We start from the raw sequence: 20,428 nt of genomic DNA on the forward strand, positions 1-20,428 counted from the left end.
TGGTGATGGTTAAGGTTATCTGCAGGAAGTGAAGAATTTCAACTGGAATATCCAAAGTGTATAAGCAGACAAAAAAAGGTAAGTGAAAGGAAACTGTCAAATAAGTTGTATTATGTTGCTTAGTCTTTTCTAAAAAAGGTCAAGTCATAACAAATTACAAATGATCACCTACCTGGTATTTAACCATGCAGATAGCTTTCCACTATGCTCAAAGCACTGAAATATATCATTAAAAAAAATAATTCACCACCAGCATCTTTCCAGAATCAGCGACCCTTTAGTCTGGATAATCCACAAACTCACTGTCTAAAGCTAAGTTAGAATATATATATATATAAATGCACTCATTCCGTTTCTTTATGATATTTACATAAGATCAATGCCACTCTTGTGATCATTTATGATTAGCTTAGCAAACAAGGGGAGACAGCGACTAGCTCTGTCCAAAGATAACAAAACCTCCTAAGCTCAGTCATTATCATATCATTTCTCATTTGTTTAATTTGTACAAAAAAAAAAGTGTAAAAGCAAAACAAAAACAATGCAGTTTTAGGGGGGTTATGTGTCAAATTATTTCTTGGCTTCTTTCAAAGCTAGTCGTTTCCCACTGTTTTCAGTCTTTATGCTAAGCTAACCCTCTATTAGCTGTAGGTTTATATTTAAACAGACAGATATGTAGTGGTATCAGTCTGCTCATCTTACACTTGTATAAGAATGATTCCAAAAATGTCTAACTATTCCTTTAAATCAATGATCGACCAGTCTGTCTTGTTTTGTTATATAATTTCTTGTCATTGGCTTCAACTAAACATCAGCACCCTACCTTTCACTGCAATTTGGAACAACCGATGAGTACAACTGTCCAGTGCAGAAGCAACTTTAAGAAATAAAAAATCCATTTGTCTACAGACATGTGATTTTGTGACTATTTGCCTTGTAAGGCTCAATCACGATGGAAGTTAAATGCAGATGCACTTTTTGGTTTGCAGCTGTTATCTGTGGTGTGTTTCCTACAGGATTTAATGCACATATCTGGAAATGTAATGTATCAATGAATGAATAATGACCTTTGTTTTCCAGTGGAATCATTACCAGATGGATGCTGCTGTTGATAGCTTTAGACATCACCACACACACACACACACACACACACACAGTGGTTTCCGTTCCACTGTGGAATGTGGGAGGAATAAGGTGTCGATTCCCAGCAAGGATAAAATGTTAAATGAAAAATTCCATGTTGAATCCAGAAAACAATCACCCACTTGTCCGGGTGGTGTATGAATGTTTGTGTGTGTATGTGTGTGAAAGAGCATGAGTGTGCAGCATGTGTGTGTGTGCATGTACACATGTCTTTGTCATTAGACAGAAAGCACTGTGTAAGCATGGAAACTGCCTTTCTACCATAAAAGATGCATAGAGTAAAAACACACACCGAGATGTCTCACACACACACACACACACAGAAGCCCCAGATATTCAGGGGCAGCTCTGACCTAATAACATGAGAGTCATTACTCATACAGCCATTCATCATTCACACACACACACACACACACACACACACACACACACACACAATGACTCTAGTTTGTCCATCCTGATAAAGCATCCTGGATATTCACAACCACCTAACAGACTGTCTGACTTACTTCCAGTCAATTGCTTCACACCTCTTTTTCCCCACCACCATTCACACAGCCATAGAAATACAAAAACCACACACACATTTGAGCAACCTCCAAACAGCCAAAACCTCTTGAGACTGGGATTCCTTGTTCTGATTAAATTATGTCTTGGAAACTAATCTTGAATTTTTCATATAAAATTCACATGATCTTAAAGGCTCTCACCAACTTGTACTTCTCCTTTTCTGCAAATGAATGAATTATTCATAAAAACAAAACCTCTGGCTAAACAGTGTGGAACTGATCACATGGCCCCACTTCTTCTACCTCAAAGAGATTTTGTTGATGATGTAAAAATAAAAAATAAAACACAGTGACAGCATGCAGTTACTGCCAGCACAGCGAAAGAAGCCACAGCTAACATTAGCTAATTGGCGTATATGTATTTATTTACTCTACACAAGTTGACTGATTTTTACATCTTGCAGCTGGGGAGAACAAAGTAATTCATGTCCTGGTATTTGTCATGCAGAGTATTGGTGAATCAACACATGAACCAGTCTGACTCTCACTTCATATTTTTCCTCTGCTGTTAATGACAGAGAGCTTTGTCAACTGTACTGTACATAGTACAGAAGGTTGTGTTTGGGAGTTTGAAACATGTTTCAAGCTTAAAATGCACTTAATTTAGCTTAACTTAACACTTAATTTCAGAAAGTTTTGTCTAATGGTAATTACGTTCTTTACTCAGTCACACATATTAATGTTTTGACTAATCATATACTGATAAAAATTTTGTCCAGTAAAGTTCCATTTCCATGAACAAAGCAGCCTTAAAGCTTTCCATTGCAGTTTGCCTTTAGGGCTGAGAGGGCTGTTCATAACATTATTCCAACTCCTATCGACTTTATGCACACTTAGGTATTAAGATTCATAACTAGGCTAACATTTGTTTGCTACCACAATTCAGCTCCAATCTTCAGGCTGAAACTTTAATCCACAGAACACTGGTGGATGTCACAGACATTACAAACTGATTTATTCTAAAATTTGCTAAAAAATTTTTGCTTTTGGTTAGTCTTTTTAGAAGAGGATCATGATACATGGTTCACACATGACCGATGTGACAAGTCTTTCTTAGAAGTGAATGTGTCACAAAAAAAGATACGCATTGATTTCAGATGTAATCCTGCTGTCCCCCGAAGCACTATAGGGACAGGCAGTCAAGATGATGGAAATCTATAAAAGTCTAGAAACTCAGGCAAAAGCAAGTTTAACTTTGGGAGCCACACAGATCTAATCTGCAAGAAAAGTCAGCAACAGCTATTCTTTGTCAGAGGAATGTGTCCAGTGTGAGTTCCACACAGGCAAGATAGTGCTTTTCTATCAATGCTACGTCCTGTATGGTAGAATTAGAAACATGGTATGAAAAGAAATTATTTCTTAAATGTGATATATTTGACTGCAAATTTGATTGGTTGTATCAAGTGCTCATTGTTTTGTCTGTTGGTATTTGGATTAACAGATGCTGTCACAGAAATATGCATGTCTTGATATCAAACCGATAAACAAAACACACTGATATGCAGAACATATTATGTCAGAGCATTACATCTTGATTAAAACAAACATGGCTTCATGAGAAGCTTGAGCCTGGCATTTTGGTCAACTATGCAGAGTACACCAAAAGGAATCATTGTTTCCTGTCGTGGATAAAAGTTTAACACAGAAACCATAACTAGCTTAATGTACTAAAAGCCACTGACAGAGATAAAGACGGAACCTAAGCCCGTTGATCCAGCACACCAACTTTTCCAAGATCTTGGCAATTCTTTTAGGAACTTAAAGCTGGTTCTGATTTTTGTTTCTACCACAAAAAAAACTGCTCTGCAACCAAGTTACTAGTTTTCATTGGGCTGCAAAATACTGGGGTTAAGTTTGGACAACTGAACTTTGCTGACTGCTCATGAACAAGCATTGCAACAATCTTACACAACCACCATTTTTAAATACCAGCAACCACGTGATAAAAAAACAGAGAAGCAAGAAAGTATTTTAAAAAACTGCCGCTATTGTGATCCCTCATACTACTGTACTCTACTGTTCCCAGAGTCAAATCTAAACAAGGAGAAGCAGCGTTCAGTTATTATGCTCCGTATATCTGGAACAAACTGCCAGATAACTGCAGGTCTGCTGAAACTGTCAGTTCTTTTAAATTAAGACTGAAGATTTTCCTTTTTACCATTGCTTTTAATTAAATATTTTACACTGCACTGTTACTTTTATTATTTTTTAATGTGCATTTTTTCAATTTTCCTATGTTGCTTTTAAACTTTTTTTTATATTTACCTGTTGCTTTTATGTTTTATGTAAAGCACTTTGAATTACCTTGTTGTTGAATTGTGCTATACAAATAAACTTGCCTTGCCTTACTGACTGTAACAATACCTCCTATTTTGCCCAATATTCACAGCTCATATGGCACAGTAAGAACGTGAACACAACAACTTATTTCTGTAAAACCCCCAAAATTGTTCATCTAGTTTCTGGAGTTTTTCTGGTGACAAAGGTTAAATAGAGAAAATGAAACAAAATAGGGGGAAGAGAAAGGCAGGAGATTCGAGAAGAGGCAAAGAAAAAGAAAAATAACAAAACATAATAGAAAAATAACACATTATAATTTTGTATTAGAAAAGGTATGGTTGGTTTTACCAATGCTGTCAGTCTAAATATGTAACATGCAACATTTTACCCAGCTTTGTGACTCGGGCTGAACGCGGGTCAGCAACTTCCTAATTTCAATCAGGGATGGGAAGGGAAGGTTACTTTGTTCTAAGATAAAACAAGAGCACAAGAAAGAGAGCTGAAACTGAACTTTATTTGGTACTTAGGTAATGTCATTCTCAGTAATTCTGTCATTTAACAGTCATGAGTATGGAACTACATTTGTAGACTGGATCTCAGAGACAGAGATTAGCCGGGGACAGTGGTCTCATGAATATGTCAAACACGCTTAGTAGACGCTCATCATACATACATTTCCTGTATTAATGGAGTATGACAGACACTGTTATAAGCTTTTTTTAAACATTGCTGTACCTGCTTTGTAATGTGCATGTAATTGTAGTGACACAGAAGGGGATAGATAACAGTGAGAGAAAGAGAAAAAGAGACACAAGCGTAGGTATCATTTTCCTCATCCTGGGTGTGTTAAGCAGTGAGGAATGCTCTCAGGTGTCAGTGCTCAGAACTGAATGGCTATCTATTCACTGCAGTACAAACAGAAATACACATGCACACAAACACAGTATATGCCAAACACGACAGAGATTGATCCAAGTCCTTTTAAACCCATCTTATCAACTGACAACTTCAATCTGTGCTGGCATTTAATACACACACATTGGTGTGTGTGTGTGTGTGTGTGTGTGTGTGTGTGTGTGTTTGGAGAAAGGAGGGTAGCTTCTAAATATGGTGGGAAACTGCCACCAACACCACTCCCATTCAACCCCAGCTCCTTTTACAAAAGGTATTCAGTCTAGGAGGGACCTGGTCTCTCTTTCTCACTCACCCTCTTTCTAATGCACCCACACACACATTGAGAGAGTACCTTTTTACCAGAAGAGAGGGAGGTGGAGTGGAGAAGGGGGAGATGCAGAAAAGGAGAGAGGGGGGAGGGAGGCAAGAGGGAAAGAAGGGTGGAGAGGAAGGCAAAGAGGAATGCTGTGTTTGTGCTTACTCTGAGGGGAGCGTGAACACACACACACACACACACACACACATTTGGAAAAGACAGAGAGGGGATTTATAAAAGATGGAACCTCTTTGGGTTCCCACGTCGGCTGGCAGCTTTCTGCACATATGTAGTCGATGGGTGTGCGTGTGTGTGTGTGTGTGACAGAGAGAGAGTGAGAGACAGCGAGAGAGAGGGTGTGAATTGAGAGACTGAAAGACAGGGACAAAGTGTATGAAACTAAATTCAGAGCTTCAGCTTGCTCTTCAATTTGCCTTGATGCATTTGGCTCGCATATGTGTGTGCATACATTTGTGCATTTCCTTTATGTGTGCGTGCGTGCGTGCGTGGCTATGGTCGAAGTCCTCCTGCCCTCTAATTGCGGTAATGATATGTCATCCATGAAGAAGAACTCGGAACCAGTGGAGTGGAATGCAATGGACACATACAAACGCACACATAAGTTCCACTTGCAAGCCATGTATGAACAAGCTCCTCTCTAAACTCCCTGGACTGAAGTCCCCCCCCAAACAGATGAGATCTTGCACCTCAAGAAACCACATCTGATGGTGAACAACAGCCGCAACCAACCAGCTGCTGCTTATGGCTTTCAATTCACTTTTAAAACTTTCAAGCAGGCAATTTCCCTAGTATAAAAGAAAGGACCAGGTAAATTTGTTCATTTGAAGGTAACATTGCTTAAATTTCCAAAACACTTAGTTAGAAACGTTCATTTATTGCTCAAGGACACTTCTTTGATCCGTTTCATCACAGCCAAACCACTCAAACCTGTATCTGTATCTGCATAGGATGAACACATCAGTGCAAACATAATATACAACATAGAAACCAAATGAAAATTTCCCCAAACAGTCTGGGATTCAAACTAGAAGCACTTCATTGCCAGAAATTTTGTCATTGCCACGTCCCATAATCGCTGCATGAACAAGCATTTCTCCACATTTACAGAATGCAAATGAGTCTCCAAGGTTATACTGCGGTTGGTTGCCTGCATCTTGCACATAACTCGAGGTAGATGTGGAGGTATTAAGAATTTGCACTTCCAGGAATACCCCTAATCTTGATGTCAGTGTCTGACGAAATGTCGAACTGTCATGCTGCATTTAATTAATCCCAGATTAGATCATAAAACCATGGATCACTTCTTTCACAGAACTATCCTTCCTCTTTAATTTTCTCTCTCCTTCTCCCTCATCTCCTTTTTCCTGTAAATGCCAGGCATTCTGCAGATCATTGTGTGCAGCCAGAGCGCCGACAAGTCCGGACTCAGCCTAGCAAACGACAGGCTCAGCACTTCTCTCTCCCCTCGTCCATCCCTCACCCTCCACACACACACACACAAAATGAGCACCCTGGGCAAAAGCTTTCTCCCCTGTCATCCTCCCATCTATCCATCTCCCCACCCATCAAATCCTCTCATCGGGCCTGGCTTCCAGGAACACAGGCCAGAAACAGATGACCCAGTGACTTCAAGTCAGTCTTCCCTCTGCCTCTCCCTTCCTTTGCCTCTCTCTCTCATAGTTAGCCTTATTAAGATTTAAGTAATGCTTATCTGTCCAGTCTGTGTTGTCTGTCCAGTTTTCCCTTTGGACAACTTTAAATGATCAAAACATAGAAAAGGCAACTGAAAAACAAAACTCTAACAGCTTTGATCTTGTTTCCACACCAAAAAGTGTCTCAACATTCATTGTTGTCCAGGGTGCCAAATAAGTAGCTCAGCCAAAGAGTCCAGGATCTGACTCTATTGCCATCCACTTCCTGGAAAGGCCCCGCCTTCCTCACATTCCACTACCCTGTCAAAACATAGCTCCCCTCTTCCACTGGCTGCCGGGAAGCCATCAGCTCCCTTTATAGGCTGTTGCCAGGGCAGTAGGCGGGAGTAAGTAAAAGCGGAGCTCAAAGAAGCAGCAGCCCATTCCCAGGGAGAGATATAGTTACATAACTGTGTGTGCACACACACACACACACGCAGACACACAGGATCAAGACAACACCCAGCACACACAGTGTAACACAAAACAAGGTCAGAGAGAAAGAAAGGTAAAGAGACAGTAAACAGAGTGAAGAAAAGAAGACTGAGAGGAGAGTTGAGAAGGGGGAGGAAAAGACAGAGGAAGGGGTAGGTAAGGCATCAGTTTTCCTTGTGAACAAAATGAAGAGGAAATGGCTATTTTACACTCAGGTCAGGAGCTGTGGGAGAGCAGTTCCAGTGTGTGTGATTGAGAACGAGAGAGAAAGGTTAATTGGTGTATGGTGGAAGATCACCTGCATCAAACCCTAAGCGGAAGAGCAGTGGACCAAATAGGAGAACTGTGCCAAAAAGAAAGTACACCTACCCACACACACAAACACGTGACTGACACAGCCCTGTAGTTTTGTCAAAAACAAAATAACTTGGTGTTATTAAATCAATATTATCTGTTGCCTGTTGGCTCAGGGAAGAATTGACAGCAATGAGAGAAGGGCAGGAAGGCAAGATGGGAAGAGGAGGAGGAGGAGGAGGGAAAGTAAAGAAGACAGGGAAAGAGGAGAAGGAAGAAAATGGGTAAGGGGGGGGGGGGCGCACATTGAGTTTGTGTGGAGAGAGAAATGTGTGGAATCTTAATTGTGTTATTGCTCCAGAACAAACATTAGTCCTGCCTGTCATACCACAGACAGCAGGCAGTGTGTGTGTGTGTGTGTGTGTGTGTGTGTGTGTGTGTGTGTGTGAGTGAAAGAGAAAGAGAAAGAGAGAGAGAGATAATTGAATGAGTTTGGCAAATAAAGAGTCAAGCTAAGAGAGTTTGAAACATGCTCTCCACCTTTTCCTGGCTATTCATGAAGGCAGAGCGTTAACAATCAGCTCTGTGTTGCACTGGGAGCTCTGTGTTAGCCGTTAGCTTCACATTAGGACAGCACAGCCAACTCCAGCAGATGTGTGCATCTGCCAGCAAGCCCTCCCTCCTGCAGCTGTGCGGCTGTGGGCTGGCTGTGTGCGTATGTGTGTGTGTGTGTGTGTGGTTGGGCTGGGGGCCAGCAGGCAGTAAACCCACAGTAGAGGCCTTTACAGTCCAATGCTTGCCACGTAGCAGCGACGTAACACCAGAGGAGAGAAAAGGAGATCTATATTCTCTCTATGCCTCCTGTGTATGAGAAAAAGCAAGCACAAGGGAGAAAAGAATCAAGTGAAATAATGTGGGTCATTGTGTGGGAGTCGGAGTATATACAGAGGCAATGCAAACAGTCAAACATACAGAGACAAAGTGACTTTGTGATACCATTTATCCCAGTCACAGACACTGACGTTTCCACCGATTACATCAGCCAGGACACCCAGACTCCCACTCTTTTCCTCCAACTGAGAGCTCTTTTGACTTACAGATGTTCGTGGCCGGCTTCCACAAACTGGTGACCACACACACAACAAAATAGTTTACAGACCAGCACAAACGTAAACCCACCCCGCCCTAATCATTATCGTCAACTGGTGTCGTTGTCGTCTTCATTACTTCTATCAGCTTCATCAATGAGTCAGACATCTCTGCCATCTTCATTATTCTTGTAAATGTGCCAGACTGCCTTAAGAAAATATTTTTGTTGTTGTTTGCGTGTGTTCGATTCAGAGGAAGTTGCTATTCTCCCACAAGTACATGACCATGACTCACTGTTCTTCATGGCAGCGCTTCCAGATTTTTCTTCTCCTTTTGTCTTTTTCTCTCCCTCCTCCTCATCTGTCTCTCTCTCTCTCTCTCTCTCTCTCTCTTTTCCCTCTCATCCCTACTAGTTCAGACTTTTCGTCATCAGATCCAGAGAGGCTAAGGGCTGAGTGCTCTGCAGCCCAAAATGGAGCACTGAGCTTGAGGAGAGCTCACAGCAAACCCCTCCCTAACACCTTGGATCTCCAAGTCTCAGTCTGGCCACACACAGAGGCTAGTTCTACAAGCCAGCAGACTAAAGGCTGAGTTGGGCTGACTGGTAGGTAGATAGGATAACTGACTATTCAAGGATTGTTGATAGTGAAAAGCAAAGACAGACAGACATGCAAACAAGCCATTGATAACAACATAGGTAGAAAGACAGAGTGCAGAAAACCAGAAATATATTGGGAGAAAAGATAGGCAGTGATTGATTTTATATATATATACACACACACACACACATACACACACACACACACACACAGTAATTTTTCCTCATCACCATGGAGATATGAAGAGGGGACTAACTCAGATCAGGTTCAAACAATCTCTCTTTGTTTGCCCTTTTCTCTTTCTCACACATATTCTCGAAAAATGATGCACACCGTCGGCTACCAGGAGGGCTCACACTTGCATCAAACATTTTTATCCCAAAAATGACATTGGTAATACACAGCACTAGCTTTGCATTAGCTCCCCACTCATTTCTCGTCTGTATGTCCTCACGCACCACCTCGTTTCAGTCGTTCATTTAATTCTATGAAATGCAGATGGTTCCATGTAATACCGTCCTTTAGTGTAAATATGTGGCTTTGCCTGCAGAGCTGGATCCCTTTCATCTGGTGGTTCAGATAAGGCAGCGTGTGTGCTGCATATGACTTTTGCGGTTGCATGGTTTTCACAAGAGAGCACCAATGCCTAATGAACACTTTAATAATAATAATAATAATAATAATAATAATAATAATAATAATAATAATACATTTTATTTATAGGCGCATTTCTGAACACTCAACTTTGATTTTTATGGACCAGCACCAGGCCTTCCTCCTCTTCCACAAGTCCCCCTACTCCCTCATCTCGTCCTATACCGCACCTCTGTCCCAGCTTTAACCTGTCTGTGCACTCTCCTCCCTGCCTCTTCCTCGCTTGCTCCCCCTTATCTTCACCCCCACACTATTGGCCTTATTTCCCTAACAACCCCTCAGCCTTCAAAAGACAGCCGCCCATTCAGAAGATTTCAGGATAGGTTGGGGGAGGAGAGTGGCGCAGGCTTAGGGAAGGGTGAGAGGAGGGGATGGGGGTGCAGAGTTCTCATTCCCGCTAAATTGTCCCACATGGCTGAGCGTGCTTAGTTTAAACAAACACAGCCACTTCCCCCTCACTGCGCACATCGGCACACAGACACAGGCGGGCACACCCCCACATAAACACGCACCAATTGGGTGCACAGGCATGCTTGAACTCCATCACACAAAAATAAGCATACACACACATATATAAACACACATACACACAATACATTGTATACCCTGGCAGACAGCGGACAATGCCTTCAGTCTTGCACTCCAGCCAGTAAACTCACAGTTGAGCCCAGACTCCACACCAAAACACCACAGGACTGAAGATAACTTATTGTATAGTTCCTCATGAAGGACAATTCCACTTACATTTTCAGCATATTTAGTGTCTGTTTACACAGACTTCAAAAAGTAAAACTTTTGTGGGGCTTTAAGTGTACAATTGACAATAAACATCTCAGGTAATGGGTCCCTTGAGTCAAACCCCAAAACCCAAACTTGTACCACAGAATAAGACTCAGGGATCAAACCCTGGGCACAATGTGTGTGTGTGTGTGTGTGTGTGTGTGTGTGTGTGTGTGTGTGTGTGTGTGTGTGTGTGTGTGTGTGTGTGTGTGTGTGTGTGTGTGTGTGTGTGTGTGTGTGTGTGTGTGTGTGTGTGTGTCCAGGAAGGGACAGATAAAAATGTGGAGAATGTGTCCAGAGTGATTGTGTTAATATATTACCTTAAAGTTGTTTGGGGGATTGCAAATATGAGCAATGCAGAAAACGTTTTTACAGCAACCAATTGAATGAACCAAATTTTCTGGACTTTTAAAGGTTTAATTTAGAAGTTAGAACAAACACAAAGTTCCTGAAAATATTCAGAACACACTAGTGCTGCAACGATTGGTCGATGAACTGATTCATCTGCAACTATTTTTATAATTTTTGATGTTTTACTGAAGTTTGCTGTCAAGACCTACCTAATGTCTGTCTGACTCAAAGACTTCTTCCTTACCGAGTATTTTAACGCAATGACCTCCACTCACCATAATCAGCTCTACATTACAAGCAGCTAGTAAAGAGGAGCAAAGGAGGACAACCACAGAGTCCATTCACTGCCAGTGGACCTGCTGTCGTCCAGGACTGCACGCACAGCATGCCTCTGCCACTACTACCGAGCTCCATCAGGGCTGCATGCCATGAGCCTTAATTAAGACAGCTATGCCAAGTCAAGAAGTTAATTTTACTCCCCCCTTCTCTCTCACACACACACACACACACACACACACATTCTCAGATGGACGAGCACATAGACGCAGACATACCACCAAGAGACATTCAAATCATCAGTTTTATGGGCCATGAAAAAGCTTGCTCAGTGGGACGTGTGTGTGCGAGGGTGGGTGCTGAGAGAGAAAGACTATTTAGTCACACCTACATGAGAAACCTGTCTCCTCTCTCGCAGACAAGACAACAACTGTGAGTCTGAGAGATTTACTCGCACACAGCCTTTGAATGCACAACAGAGCAAGCAAATCATGAATGAACGGTTCTTTACATGCCTAATTCCATGACTAACTCCTAGTTGTGCTTATGAAAGTGTTGTGTGAATGTGTGTGTGTGTGTGTGTGTGTGTGTGTGTGTGTGTGTGTGTGTGTGTGTGTGTGTGTGAGTTTCCATGTCTAGTGAGCAGGCAGCAGTGTTTAATCCATTAGAAGAAAACTGAAATGGACTGAAAAATGAGATAGGACACTTCTGGGAATGGTAAGCCAGTGGAAAGTGTATATACAATCACTTGCTCCCTAAGATCAAACACACACACACACACACACACTTATAACACCCCTCCCCACAGCCTGGGGTCACAGGGTTACATTCCTCTTCCTCAATCAGCCTCAGGATTTCACACACTAGTTCGGGGATGTGGTTGTGTGAGTGCAGTAGAGTGTGTTTCTGCCTGCCTGCATGTGTGGGTGGGTCAATGTGTGTTTGGGATGTTTCAGTGATTTGTGGGGGGTCCAGCTTGAGGGCAAGGAGGGGAGAAGTGAAGGGAAATAGGGGAGGCCGTATTCACACCAAGCCAGAAAATTCTGAAAATGCATTTTGTGAATTTAAAAACATTACTTTTTTTTAACAAGGAAAAGCAATAAAACATGTGGCTTCACATTAAAAAACACCTACTTCCTCTTTGAGCAGAACCCTCATCTCTGGCACTGCATACCTGCCAACATGTGACTGTGTGTCCAAGACACACAGTCACATGCAGTACATACACAAACGCAGGTGCTCACACACAAAGACAGAAGCATACTTGAAAATGTGTACATGTACCGTTTCCAATTCCAGTTCCAGCCATATAATAATCAGAAATATAACCAGTTACACATTCAGTTCCCCACTCCAACACACACGAGAAAAAACCCCAGCCCACAGCAGACTCCAGACACTTGAGATACACACTCACAGTCAGGCATAAAAACAGCCATTAACGACTGGCGGAACTTTCCATGGGCCTGCCAACTAGCAACATCAACACGCCTGGCATGCTAATGCAGGCACGTAACGTTAACTCTGTCTGTGTGTGTGTGTGTGTGTGTGTACACACAGGTGCACACTTGATCCCTTCAGCCAGCTGACCACGCACATGCACACGCAAACACACACACACACACACACACACGAGTGGGGAGCTTTTCATCAAGCTATTTCTATGGATGATACCCCAGAGGAGCTGTGCAAGGGCATGAGCAGGGCAGGGCTCACCACTAATCAGAATCACACCAGCTTTTCTGTGCTCATGTATCCACAAAAACGATGATGAGAAACTTGACAGCCTAATTTCTGGATTCCAAACATTTTATCTCTTTGTCGTAATCACACTCTCGTCCTCCAATGTCACTCTGCCTTTCCCTTTCACTGTCATCTCTACTGCAGCCATATAGCTTCTGTCAAGACCTTTCAAATGACACCAAGTGACGAGCAATGAAAACTCAAATCACCAACAAGAGAAGTGAAAGTTTTTGTTGAAGTCAGGCGTTGCATCATGTGTCAACAATGGGGTGTATTCAAATGAATCAAAGCGGTACAAATATTGCTGATACTTGATTGTTGATACAAAAAACCTACTGTATCCTCACTGGGTTATACAATGCTGTACTGTTCTGTTCTGTTCTTTACTATACTGCACAACCTCCTGGATGACCTAAGGTGCTGCTTACCTCTGACCATGTTTAAATCTAAACCTAAAACTTACATGGTCATCTTCCTCTGTTATACGTAATATGTAAGGCGCACTGAATTGCCAATGTGTATGAAATACACTATTTAATATCGCCTTTCATTGCCACAATACAGCGCACATGCTTTCATTACAAAATGCTATGCAAATGCAACATTATGTCATATGAATATTTTAAAACAGAAGCAAAGGTAGTGCTGATATCTTTGGGTTTGGGACTGTTGATTAGACAGAAATTTGAAGATATCACCTAGGGCTCTGGGAAACTGTGATGGAGATTTTCCTTGATTAGTAAAAAAAAATGAAAAACTGATTTATCATCAATGCAAACAATCATTAGCTGCAGCCCTACTCATCAAATAAGTCAATGACTTACTCACTTGAAATTTTGTTATCCCTTCAAGACTGTTACAATTTTGTAACAATTTTGTTTAGCAACAAGTTTAGGATAGCTGAGAACTTCGATGACCTTCAATGACAGTCCTTGGGGAGTTTTAGATTTAATTCCAGTGTTAAAATGATTGTCTGTCAGAGTAGGCATCACATTTCTCTAAACGTCAGATATGATGACCTGAAACTTGTAAAGCCAGAGGAAAAAATTATGCTACACAGGAGAGAAGAGAGGAAAAGAGGAGGGGAGGGTAGAGGAGAGGGCAATAGGAAAGGAGAGGGGAGGAGGGAGAAAGAAGTTGAAAGGCTTCTTTTATCTTCTTCTAAATCAACTGTCAACAATGCAGGAAATTATCAAGGGAGACAAAAAAAAGGGAGACAGGGCTCTGGAGAACAAGAGATTAAGGGAAAGAGGGAGGGAGGCAGAAAGAAAGAAAGAAAGAGAGGAGGAGGGTAAACATTACAGCTCTGTGCCAAGCAAACATGAGATGCTGGGATACTTCAACAATAACCCACCATTCATATGGGAGAGAAAGAGACGGCAAGAAACGGAGGGAGAGAGCTCGCAAGACAGAGAGGAACAGATAACCAGCAGAGACGCAGAGGAAAAGCTGGGAAATGGAAAGTGAAAGCATCAAGCAGCAGAAAAGCAGCTGCTGTCATGAGATAGGACAACGTTTGTGTGTGTGACGTTTTTTGTTTGTTTTATCGTTTTGTTTTTTTTTTGGACTTGGTATTAGTTTTGGTGTAACGCAGCCCGCAGGTTTAGTTTTACCAAAATGTAACCTCACGAGTCACCAAATCGTAATTAAAATGAAACAGGAGATTACCATAGCTGCTAATGCAAGACACATTGCTCACTCATATGCATAAAAATTGACCGGGATGTGACTAAATCAAACCAAGATCTTTACCCACACCTACATACGCTCACTACAACATCTTTCAACAGTGCCAAACTTACACTGCAAATTTGTACATTATGTCACTTTCTAAATGAGGCCTTGAAGTTTCGTTACAATCTACTATTTGTGTGTTAGGTTGGACAGAAAGCCAGTCCTATTTACTGTGTATAAGGGGAGCAGTATCATTTTGACGTATCAGCACTCACTGATATATACAAACAGTAAGTAATTCAAACTCAATGTCAGTGCTAAGAAAAAATAAGAAATTGTTTAAAAAGTTCCTTAATCAAACATTTGCTGGTTTCACTTACTTCCAGTTGTTGGTTTTCTTTGTCACATATGATTGTAAATAAAATAAGCATGTTTAATTGATTCATCAAGAAAATAAATTACAGATTTATCATTAACAAAATACTCTACTCTACTATTTATAAAGGGATAGTGAATATATTGCATTACAATTTCTGTCAGCGTATAAAAGCCACTTTTTGTTTATATACACAAAACATAGGGTCACATAAGTTGAGGTTGGGGTACCCTCCGCTGCACTCCATCATCTGTCACTGCAGCTGCAGCAGAGACGGTTTTCAAAGCAAACATTCTGGTCTGCTCTGCCACATGGAGAACCTCTGCGCTTTACTGTGCATCACCAGGACAGAAGAGTTACAGCAACAATAGGAAGAGAAACTGCAGAAACCCTTGTCCTGCACTCCAGGTATTGACCCCTTTACCTCAAAGAATGGGAATACCTCCACACATCAGACCCACCAATAAGAAAATCTCCTATCACAGGGCAAGGAAGCAGGAAGCAGCTCATTCACTTGACCAAACCATACATCTGGTACAGTTGAAGGCAGCAACCTTTCTGGGAAGCACACCTGTTGCATTTGGAGAAACAGATGGAATGACTGATAGCAGACTTTATGTAAACTGCAGACATAGTTTAATACCGTACTTAGATAAGGCATTCCAATTAATATTCCAAATATGGGTAGCTCATCAGGACCAAGTGGGCTATTTCAATCGTTGTCATTATCAGTAAATAAAAGGGCAATTATGGGTGATTATTTGAAGACATAGCAGAAATTGTAAATGATGAATGCTAGATAATTATATCTACAAAGGCTGATCATATTGTGTCTCATTATTTTCTAAAGCTTCCAGTGCTTATGCACCTGTTTCATCCGCTAAATCACCACTGTCCAATACTGACTGGGGCTGCAAGCAACAATTATTTTCATTATCGATTCATCTTTTGATTATTTTCTGGATTAATCTATTACTTGTTTGGTCTGTTAAATGTCTGAAAGTAGAAAAATAATACAGGCCAAGGTAATGCCAAAGTGAGGTAAAAAACCCAAAATTTAGTATTGCAAAAACAAACTAAACAATGTAAGTAAAGCGGAAAATCTTTAGATTTAAGAAGCTAGTTATTGCTTGGTATTTTTGCTTTTTGTGTATCTTGATTCCATCCACAATGTGAATTGTACCTGATAGAAAATGACAAATTAAAAACATAAAGCCTTTTTTTCTCAGAAATAGCAATGAATGCTTTCAGATATATACAGTATATTCTAAAGCACATAGGTTTGGCAGTAGCAGCCACAACCTGCACTAACACAATGGTCCAGTTAAATAAGGTTTAACTCCTGGAAAAACAACGTAACAAGAAACAAATAGTGTGGAGGTTTATTTGAAGCTCTCTTCTTGTTCTTTGCCTCCATTTCACATGCTCACAAACACTTTCCAGAGCTGCATTGTATTGTCTGTGTAACTCTATAAGCTGCTACAGCTTCTGTTCTTGATACACAAGCACTGTTCAGTAACACTACCCCTTGGATAACATGTTCTAGGTTACCAGTCAAACACGCACACACAATGGCTAGCATCATCCTGGCCGTTCCCTGACCCCATTTGGACCAGGCGTACCTGAAAGTTTTACTGGGCCAAGAGGGAACCGCAATCCTGCGCGGGTAGAAAGCAGAGACCCCAGATTATGCCTGAGGTTAGATAGAGAAAGATGCTCTTGGCATCACGAGTCCTCCTGAAACATGTAACAACAACTTCCTCATTGCTCTTAGAATAACCTGTTTCAGACTATTGCAGACTAAACATCTTACACTTTCCACCTAAACACAACTAGTCCATCAAACCTGGGTTCCTATAGATCATTCTAAAGAATGTTCACCTGCTGGAGGAGGAAACTGAAACATGTTACCTGTATAGAAAATGTGGTCTATATGCGGTAAATTGTCTGTCAAAGAAAGCACAATAAATTGACTTTCAAATGATATAGTCTTGGCACTACTTTAGTGGCATAAAACAAACTGATAATCTGTTTAAACAAAGCAGCTGTGTATAGGAATTGGCGCACTTGATCATTCGGACCAACACAACTGAGTGTACCTGTGTAACAAAGCTGTAATGGTTACAGAACACAGGTTGTTAACTGATATAAAGCATTATTCAACCCATTGGCTATTCATTGGAAAGACAGGGAAAGGCCGAAGCAACAATGGCTACCTTCCTTCAACCTGCCTCCAGTCTAAACATCGTTCTTTCTATTCGGTTATATAACTGCAGTGTCTTCGATTTTAAAAAAAAACTAAAAAAGGGAGTTTTACAAGTGGTGGACTAAAACTGGGGGGAAAAGTCACTTTCTTGCAATTGCATCAGTTTGAGTGAAAATCCCTGCTTACATTATGCTGTTGTACATCCTCCAGCAGCACATTCCTGGCTCTCCACACAGCCAACTTAACACAAATATAAAGTAGAAAAAACATAAAAACTCAAAAAGTCTGTCATTAAAAATGCTGAAATAAGACTTTTCATCCAAACGTCTTATTGAAATTGCTGTGAATACAAGAACATAAGAGGGCTTTCATAACTTTTCAAATGCCGGCCTATGAGCTTTGTTTACATTCTTATTGTGTATAAATGTTGAAGCCAAAGAGGCTTAACTTTCAGAGAACAGTGTACAGTGATATAAACCTCATTCAGCTTGTGTTAAGAGGGATATGGGTGTAGCGCTTAACCCGTGGAAAAAAACAAAAGATTTTACTTTGAAAAATATGGATTGCACTTCAACTTCAGACTACACTGGTAGGACCTACACAACTTTTCCACCAAGGATCCTTCGATCCTACAGTGGCTTCAGCATTTGTTTCACACGTAACACACTCAACCCTAGTTGAAGGCATTGAATAACAACCTTGACACCAAAGAAGCAAAAAGAAAAGTCTTGGGGCTGTAGAGCTCAGAGTTGAAAACTGAGTTAGGGACAGATGTAGAAATGTGAAATTTTGAACAATTTTAAGAAAGAAAATCTAGAAAGCTACACTTGAGGGAGATTTCTGTAAAATACATAAATGATGTAAATTAGGCTAGTCATCTTTCCATAGCTTGGCCTAAACGTCTGATGCTAAGACTCTTTGATGCCTCTGACTTGTGGAAGCAAAATAGATTGCCCATTCATGCATTGCAGAGAGAATTCCTTTGCTTTCACCTAAACACACCTTTTCAGCAGGCAGCCAATCATTTCACCCCCCCCCCCCCAAAAAAAAAGTCGGATATCAGTTCAAAAAAGTATAGCCACATCAGCCTTCACCAAAGGAATGTCATCTGACGTCATGTATTTGGGATCGGATTTCTTCCTCCTTCTCTTTCTCTCTCCCCTGAAAAAAAGTAAGCGTGTGCATGTGAGTATGTGCGCGCGCGCGTGATGTGTTGGGTTATTCTTCCCCTAGCCTATATTCTCCAACGTGCCCACTGGATCCAGAGCCAACAGCATGGGGGTATGCGATCCCCAAATCACAGTCCCACTTATACCCCCCTCCACTGCTAATCATGCAGAATGACAATTAACCCAGTCCTGTTATTAAATTTGAAAAAAATGACGCACAACCGCCAAAAATCTGGATCTTAAGTCATCTTTTGCATCTTTATTTTTTCCGACCTAACTGCTGCCATATCTCTTGTCTCCTCCTCACTGATGAACTAAACGGCTTGTGATACCGTATTGTTTTTTCATGTAGGTACGTGGAGGGCAGATAATCGACCGTTTCAAGCAGGAGACCAATGTTTGATTTCCACGTCTGCATCAGGGAGGCTGAGAGAGAGAGAGTTGTCTTCCCTGCACAAACAGACAGACACGTAGTCGTTTCTGAAAGAGAGAGAGAGATAGAGAGAGAGAGACTGGCTAGAAGGAATGCTAGGATATGCTGGAGTTGAGATTTTTTCTTCTCCAAAACCTTTTTTCCTGCATTCTACAATCGCACACAAACTCTACGGAAAGTCGCTATAACACAGCACCTTTAACTTTTCTCAAAAGTTATCTAATGCAAAACAACCCCCTATGGTTTCAATTCAGTTATTTCGCAACCCCCCTGTCAAATCTGACTGTCTCAGCATCTTCCATTCCAATTTATTTTCCAGCTATAAAAGTGCTCATTTCCTGATTTTGAGCAGCTACAACATAACCGACTATTTACAGAATGCATGTCGCAGCGCGACAAATGTGATATTTTGCAGAAACAAACCAAGGAGAAAAGGTTTTCTCCTGTTGCGCACTCACTCCATCCGAAGTCCTCAGAGACAAAAACACATTCTTTCGTGAAAGCTGGGAAATCGGGACCACAAAGAGCAGGCTTCAAACGCACAAACCCGACACATTCACTCGACTTGTGTAAAGAACTAACACGATACTCCCCGCTCTTTAGCTTTTCCCGTGTTGTTTCAAAATAAACGAGTAAAATTGCCCAAAAGTTTCGATTCCCCCCCCTCTCTTCGCAGCAGTGAAACAGTTTTCCTTTTTCCTTTGCGCTGGCCAAGTGGCCCAGACTGCCGGCGTCAGCGCTCAGCTCTCCAAATTCACACACAGAGAGACACGCACTTCTAAAACTTTTTCAACATCGACTCCATTGGCCTCCATTCCCGTTCTTTGTGGGGTGGTTCGTATTGTACAAATATGTGTAAAAGAACTCACCTCGCTGCAATAAAATTATCTTCAAACAGACGGGGCTGCGCGTTTTTTTATTCCCAGGGTCGGGTCTTGACTGTCTGCTGGCGCGGCGCAAACCGTACTGTGATACTCCGCCATGTCAATCAAAAAGCTACGCACATGTAGTCAGAGCCCGCCTCCTTTTACCGTAATGCACGCTGCGCATTGAAAAAAGCCACAACAGAGCAGAGCTTCTCCTTCACCTATGTGACGGAAGCAATCAGCAGGCTTGTTTACAGAACTGTTCAAGCAGGGTAGGAATTTTACAAGCCTCAACAACAGGAATCAAAAATATGATTTTAGATAGCCTACTTTCTAAACTGTTATTGATCCAGTTTATGATTCATAAGCCTAATATTAACACATTTTGTGTTATTGCATTATATTAGTAATGGACACTGGTCAGGTAGACATAGAAAATGTTATAATAAACGTCCATTTGGGAATCCCAATTACATTACAACTTTCAGCATAATTTTCAGGAGAAATTTAGATTTTACTTAAAAGACCATCATCTTCATGTATTACATGGCCTAAAAGTTGTTGTGTCC

General features: G+C 41.3%; 1 protein-coding gene across 1 annotated transcript in view; it reads right to left on the bottom strand.

The window, feature by feature from the left end:
* The window catches only part of fndc3ba (fibronectin type III domain containing 3Ba), a 95,708-nt gene extending 75,701 nt beyond the window's left edge, over positions 1 to 20,007 (bottom strand). Inside the window, 1 exon segment of the mRNA XM_038729194.1 lies at positions 19,863 to 20,007. The gene's annotated coding sequence lies outside the window, so the exon portion shown is untranslated.
* Between the last annotated feature and the right edge of the window lie 421 nt (positions 20,008 to 20,428).

This window comes from Micropterus salmoides, unplaced genomic scaffold, assembly GCF_014851395.1.
Source record: "Micropterus salmoides isolate LMB-PRFRI ecotype aquatic unplaced genomic scaffold, ASM1485139v1 Ms_hic_scaffold_19, whole genome shotgun sequence".
Classification (NCBI taxonomy): domain Eukaryota; kingdom Metazoa; phylum Chordata; class Actinopteri; order Centrarchiformes; family Centrarchidae; genus Micropterus; species Micropterus salmoides.